At 45.4% G+C, this 17,111-nt stretch overlaps 1 long non-coding RNA gene across 3 annotated transcripts in view; it reads right to left on the reverse strand.

Annotated features, from left to right (window-relative positions):
* LOC110260952 (uncharacterized) overlaps window positions 1–17,111 on the reverse strand; it is a 255,028-nt gene that overhangs the window by 26,912 nt on the left and 211,005 nt on the right. For 2 of the 3 annotated variants that reach the window (XR_014805881.1, XR_014805885.1), the window contains 4 exons: window positions 15,376–16,102; window positions 13,174–13,395; window positions 10,322–10,494; window positions 8,899–9,005 (listed from right to left, as the gene is read on the reverse strand). This is a non-coding gene — a long non-coding RNA (uncharacterized LOC110260952). The remainder of the gene's footprint in view (window positions 1–8,898; window positions 9,006–10,321; window positions 10,495–13,173; window positions 13,396–15,375; window positions 16,103–17,111) is intronic. The other variant, XR_014805882.1, reaches the window with a different exon arrangement.

Below are 17,111 nucleotides of genomic sequence, written 5' to 3' on the forward strand. Positions count from 1 at the left end.
GCCTGTCTCTGAACACTGAGGCAAAACCTGGAGGCCCAAATTTGGGTCCCCAGGGGGCTGATTTTTTTTTCCTGCTGTGTTTTTGTTTTTGCTTTGTTTTTTAGGGCTACACCTGTGGAACATGGAAGTTCCCAAGCTAGGGGTTGATTTGGAGCTGCAGCTGCCGGCCTATACCACAAGCCACAGCCACGGGCCGGGTCTGCAGCCTACACCACCGCTCAAGGCAACACCGGATCCTTAACCCACTGAGTGAGGCCAGGGATCGAACCCGCCACCTCATGGATGCCAGTCAGATCCGTAACCCACTGATCCATAAAGCAAACTCCTCTTTCGCGCACTTTGTAATTTTGCACTGCGACCTTCTTGTTAGTGGAGCTTTATGTAAGGGAACCTTGTTGCAGCCGGTTTGGGAGGGTGCTTGTTTATATCTGCTAGGTACCCCTAGAGATAGTCCCCGCTGAAACCACTCAGATTGCAGGGTAAGAAAAGCCTTGTCCCTGGGAATGCTCATGAGAGAGACTGACATTTTTTTCCCCCACCCGGTCCAAGTCTAGACAGTCAAACTGCTTTATCTTTGCTGCTAGTGTCTTTGCTGGAAAGATGGCCTAGTCTGTCCTGCGTACTACTTTTTGAGTGTCCCGGCCTGATGTTTTCATAAAGCCTAACTCCTACCCCTAGGCAGTGGTAAAAGTCCAAGCTCCTGTTTGGTCCAGACTGGCTACCATGAACCCCACCTTGAGGCAGCTGCAGTATTATTATTATTAATTATTATTGGCCATACTCATAGCATGTGGAAGTTTCAGGGTCAGGGACGGAACCCCAGCCACAGCAGTGACAACATTGAATCCTTAACCACTAGGCAACCAGGAAACTCTAGCAGTATCATTTCACATAGAACTCTCAAAACTTTGAATCCTTTTTTAGTTTGAAGACCTTAGGAATTTCCCTGATTTTTTCTTTTTCTTTTTTTAATGCCAGTTCAGCTTTGCTGCTTTTAAAAGGCTATTCATTCTATGTCATCCATAGTCCTGGAGGTTGTGTGATCCGAGATTCATTAGGTTATCAGGTCCAAAATATTCCTAGAAACAAAAGTCCGCAGAAGAAACTGAAAGCCCCCTCTTTGCTAGCGCTACCTACCCTGGATGGGCAGGGATGGAGTTGGCTCAGAAATTAAGCGTTTTTGAGGAGGTTTCAAAGAGTGAGGAAGAAAGAGGAGCTAATCCGATTTCTCCGTTTTAGGTAAAGAAATAAGTGAGGGGAGTTTCAGACCCCTGCCCTTGCTGAAGGGACAATGACATGCCTTGTAGGACATCTCATGGTGTGATGGTTTCTTTTTCTTAAATTATGGAAGAACAATGCAGGAGTGGGAAGGATATTTCATTTTAATCTTTTACATCTGTTCACAAGGTACAGAAGGATAAAATAAGATGAAGCAGTGCTCTCTTGAGAGGTCCATATTTTTCAAAGGCTTTTGGCATTAATGTGCTTATTAATTGTCATAGATCGTCACTGTCATCAAAAGATTATTGTATAATATATAGTGGCCTTTACAGGGCTAAGAGAGAGAATTTCAAGTTTCTCTCTTAACCTGAGCCACTTAAAATGAAACACAAAGGCTATCAAATCCTATTCACTTGAAGTGGATCCTAAATATAGTTTAGTGGGGCTCTTAATTCACCCTGAAAAATGCTGTAATTATTAAAAGTGTCCAAGCTGTTAACTCGAAAACAACATATGCCACATTTACATAATGATTTGCATATAATTTCCATGTAATTCATTTAATGTCAAAATGTACAATTACTCTTCTAGCCCCTCTGCCTTTTACCCCCGTGCCTCTCCCTGGTCCCGTTGTGTTCAACTGGAATATCTTCCTTGTGGGAAGCTATTTATGAATGGGTTTTGAAGAGACAGCTGGATGGAGGTAGTCTGTCATTGGGTCCAAAAAGGTTTGGCCAGACAAATTTCTTGCTCCAGACTGGACTGGATGTGCAAACCAGCTGTATTGTGACACCGTGGGGACCAGTTATCTCAGTTCTGCCTGAGACACTTGGGCTCATTTTACAGATGAAGAAACTGAGGATCAGAGAGGTTCTGCCTGGTACACTGTCTTTTCTTTTTTTCTTCCCTCCCTCCCCCCTCTCTCTCCTTCCCTCCCTTCCTTCCTTTTTTCTTTTTTTTCGTCTTTTTGTCTTTGCCTTTTCTAGGGCCGCTCCTGCGTCATATGGAGGTTCCCAGGCTAGGGGTCAAATCGGAGCTGTAGCTGCCGGCCTACGCCAGAGCCACAGCAACGCGGGATCCGAGCCTCGCCTGCAACCTACACCACAGGTCACGGCAGTGCCGGATCCTTAACCCACTGAGCAAGGCCAGGGATCGAACCCGCAACCTCATGGTTCCTGGTCGGATTCGTTAACCACTGTGCCACAATGGGATCTCCTTTTTTTTCTTTCTTTCTTCCTGCCTTTTAGGGCTGCACTCCTGGCATATGGAGGTTCCCAGGCTAGGGAATGCATTGGAGCTACAGCTACCGGCCTATGCCAGAGCCACAGCAACGCCAGATCCGAGTTGCGTCTGCAACCTACACCACAGCTCACGGCAACGCCTGACCATTAACCCACTGAGCGAGGCCAGGGATCGAACCCGCATTCTCATGGATACTAGTCAGGTTCGTTTCTGCTGAGCCACCATGGGAACCCCCAGTCTTTGCTTACTTTCTCTGCCAAGGCCTCCACCTGCCATACAAAAGGCTTTCTCCTGTATTTTTTGCAATAGACAAAGGTGCTTTGTTAAAAAAAATTATTTGCCAAAGCTCATGTAATTATTTGTGATGCCAAAGAGGTTGCTCTTGGGTTTGCCGTCAAGGACAGGGAAGAATCTTTCCATCTGATTCCACGAACGTATTAATCCGACATGGGTGGACTCCCTTTCTGTATAAATTAATTGCAGCCCTGCAAACATGTCATGCATTTTCTAGCTCCTGCCTGTGTTTTCTGTGTAAGCTACTTTCCCACCCCTCCCCTCTCCCTGCATCTCTATTTCCTGAACATACGCTCCACAACCGGTGTACCATTTACACATCACCAGGATGTCTTCTTCCACGCGCTTAGAGTGAATTCCTATAACACCGTGTTTGACTTGAGTTCCCTTGAATGCAACCCTTGAGACAAAGACTCGGGTATAGGCAGTGCATTGGGAAGTGGTCCCAGGGTGCAGGGATGGGGGAGCTGGGAGAGTAAAGCCAGAGAGGGAGAAGAGCAATATTGGGGGGTGGGGCTTGTTGAGGTTGCTGGTGTCTGCAAGGGAGCTCAGTTCCACAGCATCCTCCTGGGAAGCGTGTGAAATGGTTCCAGCATGACTGCCTGGAGGTTGGAAATTGGGACGTTTACCCACTGGGATGGTGACCATTAGCTGAGGGTCCCGCAGAACTTGCTTATTCCTGGCACTTTCCAGCTGTGCAGCTGCATGGGCTGGCCAAGCTCTCTAGGCAGAGCTGGAGGAGACACCCAGAAAACAAAACTGTGTGTCACTCCTGTTGGCAGTGACCTGCCTGGCGCTGTCCACCCAGTCCTGGCTGAAATCAGAAGGAGGGCCAAGCGGGTGGGTTGGTCCCCAGATGTGCCTAGCAATGCACTCATTGCTCTGTATTGACACCTTTTCTCCTCTAGAGCATAAGCAACCAGAGTGCAGGGGCTGGTGACCATTGGGTCCCCAGCTAGACACAGTGTTTGATGATAACCTGTTGCATGAATGCAACAGATACCAAATTTCGTTCAGTTCCAGCTTCAGCAAAGCTGCTTACCACTCAGCTTAGAGAAATCCTAAGAGTTGGTCTCTCTCACATAGCCCTTTTTCTCCCCAATTCTGTCCATTCTAAAAAGTTGGAAGAAAGTACATGTCAAGGAAATTCACATACACATTATAAATTTGCCAGAAGCAAAAAAAGAAACTAGGTTCATTGGGATTCTTCACTCAAAGATATCAGCAAATTCTGAGGCAAAATTGTAGCTGATATTTGGTTTCATTCAAAGGAATAGCCTCAGATAAATTAAGTTAAATGGGTAACAGCTAAGGCCATGGTTGGAGACACTTAGGGGCATTTTCTCCCAGCAAACCTCAAGTCCTTAGCTAGTAGGAAATCATCAGAGAATGTCAAATCCACAGATGTACAGAATAGGAGCTGCCACTGTGGCACAACGGGATTGGCAGCGTCTTGGGAGCACTGGGATGCAGGTTCGATCCCTGGCCCTGAACAGTGGGTTAAGGATTCAGACTTAAGCTGCAACTGCGGCTGGGATCTAACCCCTGGCCTGAGAACTCCATATGCCTCGGGCAGCCAAAAAAGAAAAAAAAAAAAAATCAGATGTGAGGAATAAACTAGTGATTACCAGTGGGAAGTGGAGAGGGGCATGATAGGGACAGGGAATAAAGAGGTACAAACTTATCTATAAAATAAATAAGCTGCTGGCCCAGGAACTTCTGTGTGCAGTGGGTGCGGCCAAAAAAATAAAATCAAATAAATAAGCTACGAGGATATATTGTAAAATAAATAAATAAATAAATAAAATATTACAGCTAGATATATGGAGACAATTTTAAGTAAAATACCGAGAAAAACTGAAAGAAAAGGAAAAGAAAATGAGCCAGTGGGCCTGCAGGGGTGGTATAGGAGCCTCTAGGCCATGGAAGGCTTGTCCTCCAGGCAGGGCCTGAATTGGGGCCACAGCTCGTGGCAGGAATCTGCCAGTGGGTGATCTCTCGGAACTTCTGACACATCGAGGGGGTGTTTATCAAGTTCAGGCCCCGTGCGAAGCTCTTCCCAGGGATGTCTCCTGGATTCTATGACTATTCCCATTGCACAGATCAAAGCCTGAATCTCAGAGAGGGGAAAGGACTTATGCCAGGTCACACCAAGTCAGGGGCATTGGTGGCCTCACCCCCAGGAAGGACAAACTGCAGAATCTGAGTCCTTAATCATCTTGGGAGGTGGTTAAGCCCTGTATGATGCTTTTTTCTCTTATCTCCCACATTGAGGTTTATTCTATTAATCACATTTCTAGCAAAAACAAGTAACACGTTCAATAGCTAAATTCACATTGACAGCTTTCATTTTGATCCATTACCCAATTTGGGAAAAAAGCCATATTGATCCAGGGGATTAAAAGTCAAAAGCACCTTTTCCTGGCTGTGTATTATTATTATTATTATTATTATTTTTGCTTTTTAGGGCAGCACCCATGGCATATGGATGTTTCCAGGCTAGGGGTTCTGCCGGCCTACACCACAGCCACAGCAACATCAGATCTGAGACACATCTGTGACCTACACCACAGCTCACGGCAATGCCGGATCCTTAACCCACTGAGCAAGGCCAGGGATCGAACCCACAACCTCATGTTCCTAGTTGTTTCTGCTGTGCCACGACAGAACACAGTGTCTCTAGAAATCCAAACGTATCAGATGCATAATCCAAAAGCAAGACTCTCCAGGGGGAGCATGAGTGTGTGTGAGTGTGTGTCTGTGTGAGAGGGCATGTGTACATATGTGTCCCCTTGTGTGTACATGTGTAGAGAAAGTTGTGGGTATGTAGAACGGAGCCATATGGTACAGGTTTGAATCCAGCCGTTGTATCTCTGTATTATCTCAGGCAGGTCACTTCGCACCTCTCTCCACCTCCATTTCCTCATCTGTACATTGGGCACAGTGGTGCCTCACTCGCAGGCTTATGAGCACTTAGAAGGGTGATGATGTGTGTGAGTCCACACGTCTGTAGGAGGAATCACATACCACTGTTCAGTACATCAAATGTTCACTGATGAGACTAATAAAAGGAGCAATTACTGGGTGCCCGCTTCGAAGCAGTGCTGTGAATAGTGTCCTTGATTTAGACCTGCCAACCCTACTGTGAGGCAGGTATCATTATTTCCATTTTATATTTGAGGAACTGAATCTCAGAGATATTAAATGATTGGCCCAAAGACAAATACCTAAGAGAGATCAGACCAGCAAAGGTCATTGATCTCCTTACTCGCCTCTCTGACACACTTTGAGTGGGTTCACGTCTTCATTTGAACAAATACCTTTCACGCAGGGGTAGATTTTTTTTTTCTCCCCAAATTGGGAAGTACGCCCATTTACCTGCCTGAGAAAAGTTGGCGTAGAGCTGCTTTTAAATGGGCGACCCCTCGCAGCTTTTTAATTGCCACTATCTCTTTGAACATTTGGAATTTGTAATGAAATCACTTTCCAGGCCTGATTCATCCCAAATTCAATATTCGGTTTCCTTTCAGCCTTTTATTTTGTGTTTCCCGAGCAATGAAAAGATTGGTAACTTTATAAAACATCTAAAAGCGTGGTGGAAGTTTCCTGGGGCTTCGAGTGTTGTGTTGTGTTATCTTTGGAAGAACTTTGAAGTCCCACCGGTGTAATAGAAGCCGTTATTATGTCATGGAGCTGATTAGCATGCCTGTGGGAAACATTAATTCATGCTGACATCATAGCTGGGTTTGCAATCAATCAGTTTGTTTTGCTTCTTTCTGCTCCCCGTCTGCCCCCCCCCCCCATGCTCTTAATGTAAAGGTGATGGGCTGACTTTCTGAGGATAATGGGACATGTATGGATGCCCCCAGATGAGGCTGAGCTGAACCACAGCAGCTGCCACCTCGTGACAGCCCTGGGAGGAAATGGCGAAACAAAGCTTTTGGCAGAAGCAGGGAGAGGGCTGCTGGCCCTTTGATTTGCCTTGAAAGGTTTTGATTTAGTTGGCATTCAGACTCTTGATATATAAAACTTTTTAACTCAGTAGTCAGCATGGCTGCCTGAATCCATTTGGTTCCGGTCACTTATGATTAAGCTGATTGCTGGTGGCTCTGGTGCTGGGGGGGGAGCAGGGCTGGCCTCTGTTGGGGAAGTCTGGCACATTCCAAACTGTCTCTTCCTCCTTCACAAAAGTCCACTTCATTGACAAAGGAAGCCGTAAAGAGGAGACACGTAGACGCCTATTATCTCAAATTGTTAATATTTAATGTGCATTAAAGAGCTATCTTTCTGTTCGCCACGTGCAATTAATTTAATCACCAATGCGCTGTTAACTATCTATCCGAAATGTGAATTTTTCCACGATGTATTAATCTGGTAATGATGTCTTTCCTTTTACCTTTAGATTTAGCATCACTGTTTTTTTAGTCCCATGGCCCCGTGTTCTCTTCGGAACTGGGAGACGTTACAGGAAGTGTTTGAAAGAGCCGAATGATGGCAGGTCAGGGGTGGGGAAAGATCCTCTTTTGTGCCCTTTAAAAATGTTTTTCCTTTTCTTCTTAGAGGTCTATTGCATATTAGATGATTTATAATGTTACCTACTATTTAACATAATATCACATCTTTCATGCCTGTTCGAATTGGTTATTGTTAATGCAAGGCCTGTGGACTTACACCTGTGCTGAAAGGGAACCCATTCAAAGCTTCTCCATAGAGTATGCCTTTCGCCTGGGCCTCTTTATCAGGTCTTGACAGTCCTGTTCCTTAATTCTTTAAGTATTGAAAAAGAAATCTTCAGTGTTAATGTTATAAAAATGTTTCTCCTTAGTCATGTAATTGATCTCCTTCAATTTCTTAATGTGCTTCATGATATTGAATTTTTTCTTATATGAATATTCTTATATTTTCAGATAGATCTCATTTGTTCATATGCGTTATTTTGAAAAAGGATACGTTGAATTTGGCTAGCTATGTTTCATAGGGTATTCACTTCTACATTCTGAAGTAAACGCTTTTTTTCCTTCTTTCTCTTTATGTGGTTCTCTCTCTGCCTGATGAGCTTTTTCTTCTCTGTTTGCTTCCAAAACACTGCACCTGGCTTCTAAGAGACTCTGGCCATATTTAAGACAAGGTGTATGTGAGAGAGAGAGAGAAAGAGAGAGAGGCATATGTTCTGGCCTTGAGGAAAATCTATACATGAATAGGTGCTAGATGTCAAGGAAGAGAACAGAGTTCTTTGGGTTCTCTGACTCCTGCAGTAGTTGAGATGTTCTCAGGCAGAATATTTTTTCGTTAGTTTGCTGGTTTTGTCAGTTATTTTTGGACACTTTACTGTTACTGTGAGCCATCCTAGCCTGAGATAGGTTGACAGAGAAAATACATTCCATCGTCTTTTTTTTTTTTTTTTTGGTCTTTTCAGGGCTGCACCCGAGGCATATGGAAGTTCCCAGGGCTGGGTTCGAATCGAAGCTATGGCCACTGACCTACGCCACAGCCATAGCAATACCGGATCTGAGCTGCGTCTGAGACCTACACCACAGTTCACGGCCAAGCTGGAGCCTTAATCCACTGAACAAGGCCAGGGATCGAACCTGCATCCTCATGGATACCAGTCAGATTGGTTTCCACTGAGCCACAAGGGGAACTCTCATTCCAAAGTTTTAATCATAGAAGTGAATCACTGTGACCTGACATATTCTAAAGAGAATAAACTTTAGAAACTCAGCATGGGAAAAGGAAATTTATTTCTTGTATACACACTATGTACCAGGTCCTACGTGACGCTAGGGGCTTTACAGTTCATTTAGTCCTCACAAGAACACAGTGAGTTAGATCTTAAAGCCCCAGTTTACAAATAAGGACACAGAAGCTCAAAGAAGCTAAACAGACCAGTTGTTAAGTGGCAGAGCACAGATCCAGACCCAGATCTGTCTGACTCTCTAAGGGTTTTTATTACTATTACTGCACGCTTGTCTTTAGTTTTGCTATATCTGCCTTGCTCCTTTCTTTGTGAATATATATCCGTGCTTATTTATTTACAATCAACCAACCCCTCATAACCCGCTTTCCTTTTGCGACAAAAATAACCCAAGGTTAGCAGTTGCCAAAGCAGCTTGATTGTCTATAAAAGTTTTTTTTTCCTACCTTAAACCCAGGGGAATCTCATGGCTTGTTGCCGCAGGAACCAATCACAATAGCTTTGAGATTCCTCGCTCTATCCTCAAAGCAGACCAGGGACTTGGAAAAGGGACCTGTTTTACAAGCAAAACAAAAAAATGAATAGCCTCTATAAGTAATTTCCACTTTCCATTTTTAATGCCTCTGATGAATGAAAGAATATCTGATGGCTCAACTTTCAGAAATTTGAAGTCGCTAGAGAATCTCCATTTTAGTCTTAAAAAATCATAAAAATTTTTATGGTATAAAAACAGGTAGAAAGAAATAGGAGCAATAGTAGACTACACAGCCATATTTCTTTATGGTGGTCGGCATATTAATGCTCTTCCTTTCTTTTAAGTTTTCCAGTGATCTTGCAGGTAAACGGAGGCTCCATTTGACAAAGAAGTTGAGGCATGAGGTTTTACCCAAGTGCAGCTGATTGCATGTGTTGGCCTAACTCTTTACCTTGAACTGCGTTCATTCTCTTTGCCAACTATCTTTCAAATTCTTCCCATTGAGAGGCAGAGTATATTTCCCCAACTGACTCTGTGTTTGACCATGTAATTTGCTTTGGCCAACAGGTTATTAGCAGACATGGCTAAAGCAGAGATTTGAAAGTGCTTGGAGGATTTGCCTGCATGTTTCTGCCTATCCTCTTGCTCTTCGGACAATCCAGGCTGGCCAGCTGTTCTAAGGAGGAAGGTAAGAGACATTGGAGCAAAGCTCCCCCAGATAAGAGACCCCAGACAAGCCCCACCTGAAGCAGAGCTTCCCACTGACCAAGAGACTGACAAACTTAATTAAATATGATTGTTGGCTTAAGCCACAGAGTTTGGATGATAGTTTGTTACTCAACGGTAGCTAACTGATACATCAGGATAAACCAGCCAGTAAGTTGTAGAGCTGGAATTGGAATCCGGATCCTCAAAGGTATAATTCTGCACACTTTCCATTATGCTAAGTTGCTTTTCATGCAGAGAGACATTTATTTGGATGTGAAAATACCTCGAGACAGAGCCTTTCTGCTCAAGGACAATGCCTTACTCCTGTCTGATCTCTAGAGCCCAGTCTAGTACCTCGCACATAGTGGGTAGTCAGGATACGTTCACTAAATAAATAAGAGGAGTTCCCATCGTGACTCAGTGGAAACGAATCTGATGAGCATTTGTGAGGACGCAAATTCCATCCCTGGCCTCACTCAGTGGGTTAAGGATTCGGCATTGTCCTGAGCTGTGGTGTAGGTTGCCGATGAGGCTCGGATCTGGCCTCGCTGTGGCTGTGGTGTAGGCCAGCAGCTATAGCTCCAATTTGACCCCTAGCCTGGGAACCTCCATACGCCGTGCGTGTGGCCCTAAAAAGACTAAAAAAATACATAAATAAATTAGAGATAATAAGATGAGGGGCGTACCTTTTTCCCTTTGGTCTTAACTTTACAGTTTCTGGTTAATACGAATAAAGTCGAAAAGGAAGGTATATTGATCAGCAAAAATCAGCTTCTAAAAATTGGGCCCAGCAACGGCACAAAGAGGGCACAGTCATTTTCTCTTCCAGATATCTGTCCATATGTGGCATATTTCCTCTCTGCAGAAAGATCAAACCCCATAAACTGCATCATTTATATGCCACTCCCCATTATGAAACAGCATGGAGACCCTTAATGAGAGGCAAAGGCTAAAGGAAGCAGCCACGAGTCAGGTTGAGGCAGACTGTGGCGAAAACGCACTGTCCTTTGGGATTTACACACAGGAAGAAAGAACAAACCTCGTGCCTGCGTCCCTGCCCGCGCCCCCCCTCAACTCCAGCCCCACGTCAGCTGCCACAACAGCTTGAGGTAGAGCATTTGTAAAACCCACATGGAGAGCTTTTTCCTCTGATTTTTTAATCTCCGAAGTCCAACAGTGGCGATGAAGGTAGCTGTGACATTTGCAATTTTCCATGCACCAGCCCATTCCATTTTCTATCCTGGTGCTGCTTCCATGGTACAGTAAACCTCCAGCTCTGACAATAATTATAGCTGGAATAAAATGAAGGGAGTAATAGGAACAAAGCGTCGCTGTAATTGCCTTTTCATTATTTGCTAACAGTTAGTTATTCAGTCACAGGGAAAAATTACACAGTAATTGGTTGACAATGGGGAAGCAATCGCTGAATCCCACAACTATGATATTTTTGCTTGTTGGGCTTTAGACCTTTTATTCCTATTTTGATTAAACAGCTGGAGCATTAAACTGACATATGAATGTATCCTTGGTCAAATGCCGATGTGATTGTTTCTACCCCATTCAAAATGTTGAATTTAAACTAGCACCTCCGGAACAGCCGTACAGCCATAAATACTCTAGTCTATTGACTTTCAAATAAATCCCTCCTCTTTACTCCAGTTCATAAAGAACGCACGATGGGTGTAATAGCACAGACTTTTTTTCTTTTTCTTTTAACAAATCAGTTTTCAGTTGGGTGTTTGCAAAAGGAAAAGAAAACATAAAACCATGTGGTGCATTCTTTCTGCCTCCAGATTTTTCTCGAATTTAACTTTCTACACACAGCATCTTTAGAAGTAGAGCCCTTGATGGGAGTTCCCGTCGTGGCTCAGTGGTTAACGAATCCAACTGGGAACCATGAGGTTGCGGGTTCGATCCCTGGCCTCGCTCAGTGGTTTAAGGATCCGGCGTTGCTGTGAGCTGTGGTGTGGGTTGCAGACGCAGCTCGGATCTGGCGTTGCTGTGGCTGTGGGGTAGGCCGGTGGCTACAGCTCCGGTTCGACCTCTAGCCTGGGAACCTCCATATGCCGCAGGAGTGGCCCAAGAAATGGCAAAAAGACGAAAAAAAAAAATAGAAGTAGAGTCCTCGGAAACATTCACTCTCACCTGCTCCTACAGGTAGAGACACTGAGGCCTGGAAAGGAGACTGAGATTTTCGGAGTCATCCAGCCTCTACTGTTTTTAGCACTGGAGGCTGGAACTCCTTGAATTCTACCTAAACTATCTTCTGTCTCCACACTTACCTGCAGGAAAACTAGAAAAGCAGACAGGTAAGATCTGTGCTAGTATAAGCATGCATTTCTGCATAGACATGTGTGCGCGTGCGCGCACACACACACACACACACACACACACACACACACACACACTACACAGGTGCTAACTGTTGCTTGACTGTGGGACTGAGCTCAGCAGGTGTCTGCTCCAGGTTTACAATCTCCACAGGGAACCTACCTGGGTACTAACCGTCCTTGGATTATTCCAGGCATCCAGGCATCCAAGGACCTAGCCTGGGGCCATATGTGCCATGATGCCTTGTGAAATGTTGGATGATGATAACAGAGGGGAAAATCCTAATTCTTAGGCTCCAAGCTTAGGAATCTTCTTACTCTAGGGGATAAAGTGTTATCTTGGTTAAACAGCAGAGAGTTGAGTTGGCGGCCACGTGGCAGTTGCAGAAGGAGAAGGAAATGGAGCTGAGAAGGTGTGTTGGAAAGAACACGTCTATGTGTGTACGTGTGTGTTTGCCTGTGTCTGTGTCGGGGGCTGAAAGATGAAAAAGTTGCCATAAAGTCTTCATTTACAGATGGAGATTTTCTATTTGGGGGGTGGAGTGCAATAGATCACATGCGTGTGGTCTTGAACCCACTTCAATAAGTAAGAGAACCTCAAGACCATGACTCTGAGAAACTGGTTATGGATAAGAAAGAGGTGAAGAATGGGGATATTTGGGAACAGATGGGTCTGAAGCTTTGACTAGGAGCTTCCGCTGTGGCTCAGCAGGTTAAGAGCCCAACATAGTGTTCATGAGGACGCTAATGTTCGATCCCTGGCCTTGCTTAGGGGGTTAAGGATCTGGCGTTGCCACAGGCTGCAGTGCAGCTTGCAGATATGGCTCCAAACTGGTGTTGCTGTGGCTGTGGTGTAGGCCTGCGGCTGACGCTCCAATTCAATTCCTGGCCCAGAAACTTCCATGTGCCGCAGGTACAGCAGTAAAGAGAAAAAAATAAAATAAAATAAAGCTCCGACTGACACAGAAAGCCAGGAAATCAGCTTGGTGCGTCACACGCATGATCTGATTTAATTCTCCCAGTAGCTCTAAAGCAGCCGTTTCTCATCTTCATTTCCTAGATAGAGATTCGGTCCTAGAGCAGTGAGGGGACTTGCTCAAGATCACCAAGCTAGTAAGTGGGAGAGCCAGTGCTTAGAGCCCAGAAGCAAGCTTTGACCCCTGAAGTCATTGATGAACCTCAGCTACTTGCAAGTGATTGGAACTTACCTCACCTTCCAAGTCAGTCCATGATCAGCCTTATTTGAGTCGACGCTCTGCAGCGCACCATGGGGATTCAAAGGCGAATGGGAAGTTCCTGTCTTCCCTGTCCCCACGGGGCTTAACTGCTCCTGGCAGAAACCATCAACCAAAGCACAGATGGGTCAGTCCAGCAGAGAGGCCACGCCTGTGACTGGAGGGACGAAGTCTGAGTTGCCCCAGTAGCAGACCCTGAGACAAAGATTCAAGGGCAAATGGTAGATTTGCAAGGTGAACCCAACAAACGTGGATACAGGGTAAGGAGTGAGACAAAAAGGGCAGGAAGTCAACACAGGGTGCATTGAAGTTTACTGCCAAGGACCTGTGGGGCCCCTTTTCCCTGGGAAACTCTAGGAGGCGGTGGAGAACATGCCTCAGTGTTATTCTGACCTGAGGGTGAAGGACCTGGGGTATTTGTCCTCAGTGCCTTGTCCATCCCCGCTTAAGGGCTGCTTCTAAGGGTTTTAAAATTTTGCATTTCCAGGTGACCTCTGTGCATGAGCCCGGAAAAAATCCTTGCTAGAGACTTGCAGGATTTCTCACTGAGCATCCTTCTGTACTTACAGGTGAGGGCCAAGGTGATGCGGGCGTGGAGCTGACAGTGTCTGCCACTGTGGTGGCCGACAAAGTGTGTCCCAGAGGGTGCGGGGTTGCTGAGAAAGACCTCAAAGGTGAAGGAAAGGGTATTTCTAGAACACGGTCCCCATCCACACAGGGGCATAGCTTCAGGCCCTCCATCTCTAAAAGAACCACTAGGCTCTATGCCAGAGGCAGACATTGCCTGAGATGCCATACGCAGTCCCAATGAAATCATCTCCTGCTCATGATACAAAGCCCATGTTCTTAACCTGGCATCCATGGCTACTCACAACCCAGCCTTAGTTCACCCCTTGGCAAGTTCTGAGCCATCCATCCTGGGCTCTGATTCCTGCCCATCATTGGTAACCGTGTTGCTGCCTCGGTCCTGTCTTTGAGACCAAGCCAATCCTTGAGGGTCTCGGCTCCAAGCCCATCTCCTACACAGCCTTTCCCGACCAGCGTGGGTGGAGGAGGCCTCTCTCTGCGCCCTGCTCCTGGCCCAACACACTTATGCAGCCTCCATCACCTCCAGCGATAAAAGCTACAGTCTCGTCTGTGCATTTCCCAAATCCTCAAAGCGCTAGAAACTCAAAGAGTTTTGGTTTTGTTTGCATTGGTTTGTTTTGCTTTAGAAAAAAAATCTTCTATGGTAGCAAAACCTGACCTGAACTGACATGAAGCTATTTCTAGTTCTTGTTTGATCTAAATATTCACATATTTCACTACATAAATATTCATGTATTTGGGTTGCAGAATACAGTGCAGTCCTGTTGTGATTTAACATGTATACTGTATTCTGTTCTACAGTCTTTGCATGGGCACCATATTACTTTTCTATAATTTTTATAAGTATGTCATATTTCTTTTCTAAAGTCTGAACAATTCTGAATTATAAAACACATACCTCTGGCTCAATGATTGAGATATGGGGTGATGAGCCTATAATAATGATAATAATAATAATAATAATAATAATAATAATAATAATAATAATGGACATCACTATAGTTCATTCTAAGTGCTTTATATATTTAATGATTTTAATCCTCATCAAGACCTGAGAAAATAAATTTTAGTAATAACCCTATTTTCATGTAACCCATGAGGAAACTAAGGCTCAGAGATGTTATATAACTTGCTCTAGGTTACACAGCACACAAATCCCAGAGCAAGGGTCTGAACCTAAGGCAATCTGGCAGAGTCCAAACTCTTACTTGCTACACTGTACTTATTCTGAATGCCCCGTCTTGGAGTTGGTCACAGCATTCAGCTCAGACCTTTCATCTGGCTTGTCTCTCTTGCTTTCTGACCCTGAACTCTTAACTCAGAGCTTCAAGCTACCAGCATCAAGTTGGTACTGGATTTTTATCTGCTTGGAATGAGATTTTCCAGAACTTTCTGCAAACTTCAGTGGTCCTCAACTCCTCTCAAGGCATAGCCTCAGGGAAAGCAAGTTGCCTCTTGCAGCCCAGCGCCAGAGCAGGCTGCCTTGTGCGCCCTGAATCTGTAGGCCCTTCTTGGGTACTTCCTCTGCACCCTGGGAGCCTCACTCCTGCCTCTTCCATGTCTTAGAACCCTTCCAAGATTAGATACCTGTAAGTCTGTGTCCTGAGAGTTATCCCAGGACCTTGGGTATAGTAGGGCCTTAGTGATGCAGGAATACGCAGCTGAATCAGGAGGTCCAGATTTAGGTTCCTTTGCTAGAGCAGACATGGCCTTGGTTTTGTAATTGCTCTCAGACTTGACTCTCCCTCCCGACCCCAATTTAGAGCAGACACATAGTGCCAGGATATGAACCTCTCGAATTGGATCCAGAATATAATCTCCCACGTGGCTCAGTCTCAGGTTTTATGGAGGTGGAGTAAGTTTCTAGGTTGTCTCTGGCCAGTCATCTTGCTCCTGCCTTTATTTGGTCTGACTCAGGGTCCTTCCTGGTGGTGTGTTCATCTCTCAGCCAAGATGGGTTCCAGCCTGAGGGTTTCCGGGAGCTTGGCAGGTGTTTATGGCCTTTTGGCTCTTCTTCTTGAATTCTCCCAGTTGGTTTCTGGTGGTGGCAGTACTGTGATCCTTGCCAGGACCTCCTGTTGTGAGACAGCTGATTCGAGCCGTTATTATCGTGCCTGGCTGGGGTGGGATGGCGTGACGGGGCTGGTGGAGGGTGGTGATGGCGGGGAGGGGACCGGCTTGGGTTAGGTTCTCTAACACCCGGGGCAGAGCTTTTGGACATGAAGGAAGCGATGCCTGTGACGTCTATTGGGCTTTTCACTTCTGAGCTGGAAGGAGGACCGTTCCAAAAGCATGTGCGAGATGGCAGGAGAGCCTGAGCAAAGGAGAGGGCAGGTGAGTGTGTGCACTGCCCAGCCCACATCCTCCCCTCCACCTACACACATGACCCTGCGATTGGGCTTCCCCGGGCCTCAGACCTATCATTAGAGGATTAGCTTTCTCATCACTCTCCTTAACACATGTCTCCATGCAGCCTTGGAATGCGTCATCAAAGTCCAAAGCAAAAGCATTTGAATTCTTTGCCTCACCGACCTGTTTTCTGGTGTTTAAAGAGACTGCTAGAAATTCCTAAATTTTGGAGCTGTTTCCGCCCTCTTTCCTCCCCCCCCCGCCCCCGCACTGGGAGAGAGGAAGGGATAGATAAAGTTCCCAGTGGATTAATTTATTTGTATTTTGTTCTAGCTCCTGACATTTGGAAAGGGCTTGAAGAGCTTCCTCATGTTTGTTATTTTTGATTTGCTTTGTGGGATGCTAGCTTAAACCACAGAATCCTGAAAAAACAGACATGCTATTTTCCTTTGCAGAGGGACAAGGTCAGAAACTACTCTCTCAAATGCCAGGGTGGCAGGCCCTCAGCTCCAGAGCTAGGTAGGGCTCAGATGCACCCTCATCCTACCAGACATTACCAATGGATCCCAGCACTGCTGCCTGTGAAGCCCAGAAATGGCCCTCAACCCGGGCAGCTGCAACTATTTGATCAGAGTGAATGCAACCGAGTTCCGTCCTTGCTCTAAAACATTTTCATTTTTAACAAGCCAGTAAAATAACTTTACCCAACTCTTTACAGCATTCTGATAAAGATACGCCATTTTCTGCTCTAGTTCTCGTTATGCTGCTACTCAATGTAAACATTCTTAGTCTCCAAACTCCTTGTCTTGTAAAGTCTTCCACCATTTGACACTTCTGCTTCCCAGGACTCTTGCCCTTCAGATCCCTTTATCACCCCTTGTGGTAAGAAATAGTCTAATTTGGCTGCCAAGATCCCTCCCCCTTGCCCCACCTCCCTAGTATATGTACTCTGTATAATCCTCTCCCTTTGAGTA

This window comes from Sus scrofa, chromosome 6, assembly GCF_054392235.1.
Source record: "Sus scrofa isolate SSC_HxYL_T2T_F1_AM1 chromosome 6, Sscrofa_HxYL_maternal_Yorkshire_Landrace_v2.0, whole genome shotgun sequence".
Lineage (NCBI taxonomy): Eukaryota > Metazoa > Chordata > Mammalia > Artiodactyla > Suidae > Sus > Sus scrofa.